Raw genomic sequence first — 6,000 nt, forward strand, 5'->3', positions numbered from 1 at the left:
TTGGTTCCTCCCAAACTCTTTCTAAATAACGCACTGTAAAGAATCAGACTGAATTAAAGTCACAGACTCCTTACATATTCAGTAGCCACACTTGCAGGCCTGTATTAGCATGAGCACCAGGATTAAACATTGCAATGCTTTGTCTCTTGCTCCCCAAAGTCAAATGAGGTCTCAGGGGATTGTGAATACATCTCAAAATGACCTTTATCTCTGGTTAAGTCATCTTTTGGGGAAGACTACAGAGACTTCACCAGGTAGACTATAACCAGTGGCCACCTTAGAATGCGGGAATCAGCACAAAGCAAAGAAGACCTTTGGCTCATTATCTATCCATGGAACTGGAAAAAATAAAGAAAAAGAAAATAGAAAGAAATGATAAAGAAGCCAAGGGTTTTTCCCAAGCCCAAAATGACTTCCATGGATTAGATTCTCCACCGACCCTGAAATACACACGTACACATGTGTGAGCACACACACACACACACACACACACACACACACACACACACACACACACACACACACACACACGCACGCACACACACACTTGCTCCTACACACAGGGGAAAAATTGTTAATTTTGCTACCTTCTTTGTCTTAAATATGCAACAGAATGGTATAAAAACTATTGCTATGTCTCTCCAACAGTCCAAGGAATGATGCTTTTCAGGCAGTAGACATAAATCTGTATTACATAGTATTTACAGAACTATTTCTCACTAATAATTTTCTTCTTACTAAAGAAATTGTTCTCCACATACAGGGCATCATGACATTGGACCAGGTCTGCACTAAATTTTTAGATTAAGACATTATTGTTGTAGTCTAAAATATCAAATGGTAGTTAGATTTATCTTTATCCTTCTTTTCATGCCATTTTTGGGGTGGGGACCTCACGTTGTCATTCTAGTCATTCTTACAACTATAAAATATCCTGAAGTCAGTCCTGGTTCATCATTCTAAAGTTCAGCCTTGGAGGCTAAAGGAAAAATGTGGAGAAGGCCAATGAAGAAATGCCTTATGGGCCCATCCAGATAATTTAATATTTAAAAATGTCTTTTCTTCGGGCTTTTCCTGTTTCCCTGCGTAGTTATTACCTGTAATGCTAATAACTCTGCCTTTGCTTCTCCCACACATCTGTATCCTAGGCTCAAGTCAATGACAACTTCTCTCCCTATACCTGGTTGTTAAACTAATGTAAACATTGATGAATTTTTGAGGCCCCCTACCAGATAGGCCCACTAAAGTAGAAAGATAACTGTAAGATCTGTTTACCCCACCTAGCAGGAAGAAGTCCTAGCTCTTCCAGAGTGGGGAATGAGGATAGGAGATTAAAAATAAGATTGGCAGTTAAAGGATTGGGGCCTAGATTCATGTCTTAAGCTCCAAGCCAAGGATGTACTCTGTCTTGTCCTGGATGAAGCTAAAAATGCCAAAATTGGGATTTTTTTCTGGGGGGAGGGAGTCATGGAGTATCCCTGATTTGTTTTCTGAATGACTTTAGGGTTACCTTTTCAGAGGCAGGGATGTTTGGGTATCATTGGTGGGATATTAAGGGAAATTATTTCCTTCTGGTCAAGAGAATAAAGCCCCAAGCATCCATTCGTGTTGGGCAGGTTAATGACCAGGTCAAGGTACCACTCCTCACAACAGCAGAATACATGACCATTTAGTGTAAGACATGCTAATGATGTTGGGGAACAATATTCCTTTAATTAGAGGACATATGTTTCTTCCCAGAATTCCTGCCCTTTGGTTAAATCCCTACAAACTGCCATACAACTTTGATTTTGTTGAGTTTTCCCATCTTTTTTAGGAATGTATAATACTAGCCTTTTTGTTAATATCAAATTATGATTTAGACTGAGACCAATGTTGTCATTATGTCTGCATTTAGCTGTCAACCCCTTCTCCTCAGGGCTTTTAGCTACGTGTTATTTCTCATCAAGCATATCTTATGAACACTGGCTAGCCTAATTAGAATACCTTTTCTAATACCTAATTAGAATACTTTTAAGTGCTTCTCCCTTCTTGTACCTATTTATCTGCTCTATGGCTGACTTTCAGGCCAGCTTAACGTAAATGCCAGTTTTCTTTCATTCTTGTCTTCGTCTTCCTTTCCTGGGCTACTATTGAGATTTACAGCTTGCCTGCCCTGGAGTCTTTCTCTTAAAGTCCAAAAAAATTTATTCTTAAGCTTCCATCTGACTCTATTCATAAATTCTTTCACCAATGAGACTGAGAACCTCAAGAGCAGACCTCAAAATTCGATATTCCACTGAGAATGAGATTGTCCAATTGTTTACGTAGTTAAGTATTAAATTCTGTGGATGAGTGCAGTCAATTCTTGTGTTATTCTGGTAGCTAATTCATATCTAAGTAAATACGTCATAAACACATCTGCAAAGAGGAAACAATTGCTTCAGTGGGAAACATGATTTCGTTCTTGTGTATTTGGTGTTGACATTTCCTCAGCAAATTGGTATATTATTTTGTTTCCTGTGTCACGTTTAATGACATCATGTTTAATACATAGATCTGTCAGGGACTCCCTGAAGCCTCACACGCCTGTGGGATGATGACCCACAGAAGAGGTGAAGAATGAAATTCAGTGCAGTACATTCTTTGAGGGAATTAGTCAAGGCCTCCGAAGACTGACCTCTTAATTGACTTCTTTAATCTATTTAGTTGTAGTAGTGTTTGTGACCTGTGACCTTTACAATAAGAATAAATTCTCTTGACTGATAAATAGAGCTCAGGGTTAAAGTCTAGAGGAAACGTCTGAGGTAAGGATAGGGATGGATTCTGTTGGTGGAGGATGCAGAGTACATGGGGCCTCTTTCATAGGGATGTGCTCCATTTACTGCAGGATCAGGACCTGAAGATGCTCGGGATATCGTGGGATTCAGATGGGGGCTGGCTCCCAGTAGAATAGAAAAAAATAACCAGGTTGATGGACCTTTTTTCACTCTGGCATTCCAGGGGACCACGAATCATTCACTTCTTTCCGTTGAAGAAAATAGTCCTGCCTGGTTGACAGTACCACATATGACTGTTCTTGAATTCCTAATAAAAGACCTCCATCTCTTCAAAATAGGGAAGAGCCTTGGATTTCATGAGGAAGATGCTTGGTGGCATGCAAGGGACTACTTGAGTATTCTTAAATGTGGCCACATCAATTCGACTTTATTCATATCCATTTGACTATACTCACACTTGCAATGCTTTGAATTTATTCTTTATTACCTTCCTCAATTTCACCATATCCTCTCTTCCTCTGGTTTAGAAGATGTCTCGTAGCTCATTACCTATAGTTTGAGGTTCTAATCAGTGTTGGACCGTCTAACAGCAGATAACAGGGTTTCTGAGAGGCAGGTGCTGCCCACAAAGGCCTATTCTTTCCTCTCTGGAAATTGTAGCATTTCTTTAACCCTTGCAGTGCCATAGCTGAAAGGACAATAAATTCAAGTTAGGCATTGCTTGACATATTAAGAAATGTCAAATTATGGTTTAGACTGAGACCAATGCTGTCATTAGGTCTGCAATTAGCTGTCAACCCCTTCTCCTCAGGGCTTTTAGTTATGTGTTATTTCTCATCAAGTAAATCTTATGATTTTCAAAAAAAACAAAACAAAAACAAAAAATGCACTACCTATAATTAGGCATAGAAATTAGCATACTTTCAGCTCTTTTGCTTTATGGATATATTCTGTAAAATGGTCTTGTAACAGTGTTTCTCAACCTTCCTAATGCTATGACCCTTTAATGCAGTTCTTCATGTTGTGGTGACCCCTGACCATAACATTATTTTTGTTGCTACTTTATAACTGTAATTTCGTTAGAGTTATGAATCACAATATAACTGTCACTGGTTTCCAATGGTCATATATAATCCATGTGAAAAGGTCATTTGATCTCAAAGGGTTGAGAAACACTGGTCTATAGGATGGAAAAAGCAAAACAAAGCAGTGTTTTCAGCCCAGTGATATAAGACAAGTGAGTGACCGTTCCTGCTTCAAGTTCCTGGCAGAGAGAACATTATAAGAAACTGAGCAAGACAGTAGTGTTCATGGTGATTTAACACAATGGAAATACATTATAGTCTCATCTCTGATTTGAATGAAGTATAAACCTGATACTTTAACAAAAACAAGAATTTGGAATTTAGTGACAGTATTTCATGCTCTATTCTAAAAATTTTATTCAAATTTTAAAAAGGTTGTTGAAAACTTTGGATTAAAATATATCTATGCACATATGCTACATATATAAATACATACACATATGCACATTATGTATTATATATACATATACACACATATATATATGTATCAATGCACATGCTGCTATAGATATTATATACACATTTGTATGTATATAATACTGAGAACATGTATACTTTCAACTAAAATAAATTGGGAAAATGTCACTCTTCACTTTTTTCTTATCTATAACTGTTGTGTTTAATAATGAGTATTTTCAAGGAAATTGTTTCCTTTCTTTCTTTAAAAATTTTATTTTATAAAACTATTTGTTTGACATAATATAACCTCAATTACTATATATATATATATGTATGTTCAATTATATTACTTTCCCCTTCCTTTTCTTCTTTACAAACCCTCGACTTATCCTCCTTGTTGTCTTTCAAATTCATGGCCTCTTTTTTTGTTTTTGTTATATATATACATACATAGATACATACATATATGAATACAACCTGAACAGTCTGTATATTACTGTATGTATTTCAGGGCTGCATATCTGATATTGGATAACCAACCAATTACTCCTCAGGCAAGACTTTTTTCTTTCTCTCATCATTCTTTAGTGATGAAGTCCTTTGTGTACGACTGGGGCCTCTTTAGCTTCCCCTCGTCTGTGTAACGTATCTACTGGCAACCACTTTGCTCAGCTCATGTCTAGAATCACCCCTCATCAAGGAAACTTCTTGCAACAGAGGAAGACCATTACACAATCCCACAACTGGTCAAAATGAAGAGTTATGGATCCCAGTACCAAATGGTATACCTACAATGCAAGTCCTGTACCCAAGGCTCAGGGGTCACTGTGGAAGAGGGGGCAGAAGGATTCTAAGAGCCAGCAGAGCAGGGAGTTTGCTTTGAGATTGTGTTCCCTGGGAACTTTTCTAAGATTTCCTAAAGACTGAAAATATTGACCTCACTAAGAGTAAAAAGGAAGTGATTAAAAATTACTTTCATATTTTAAATTGCTAGAATTAAGTGCTTATATTAATATCTAATTATGTAAGATTTAATGGATAATTACTGCCTTGGAAGTAAAAGAATTTGCTCTCTTGCAAATAGCCAGCAAGCTATAGTCACCACTTCTAAGAGTCTTTGAGTTTTGTGACCCTTAGCCTCACTACAGTTTATTTTACTTCATATTTTATAGGATGTGGGTTTTACTCTTTAATATTTCTGTAGAATGTCTTCTTCTTTCCACTCCCCTGCCTGTCTGTCTTCCTCCCACCCACCCTCCCCCTCCCTCCTTCCCTCTCTCCCTCCCACCTCCTCCCTTCTTTTCTTCCTTCTTTCTCTTCTTTTCCTTCCTTTCTCTTTCTTTCTTCTCCCAAGAAGGCCTTGGTGTATACACTAGGCTACCCTCATTCTCACTATGTAGCCCAGGTTGGCCTCAGACTTGATACTTATATCTTTGGCTCCCAAGTGCTGGACTATCACCAAGCCCAGGTTGTTCTTGTACTTCTTGTAGGAAAATGATTGTTAGCTGTCTCTTGTCCACAGAGCTGATGTTTATTTCTCTGAGATCAGGTCTGGCTGTATTGCTCATACTGGTCTTGATTTCCTGGTTCAAGTAATCCTCTTGCCTCGGCTTCACAAGTAACTATAACCACATTGTAAGTAAGTAAGTCCAGTCCATCTAGTGGTAATATAAGCAAATCAGTTCAATGAATACATCAGGATAGAGGAGACATAATATTTGCTGTAGATAGACAAAGTAACAGCAGGATCTGCTACC

The sequence above is a fragment of the Rattus rattus genome, chromosome 3, assembly GCF_011064425.1.
Source record: "Rattus rattus isolate New Zealand chromosome 3, Rrattus_CSIRO_v1, whole genome shotgun sequence".
Classification (NCBI taxonomy): Eukaryota; Metazoa; Chordata; class Mammalia; order Rodentia; family Muridae; genus Rattus; species Rattus rattus.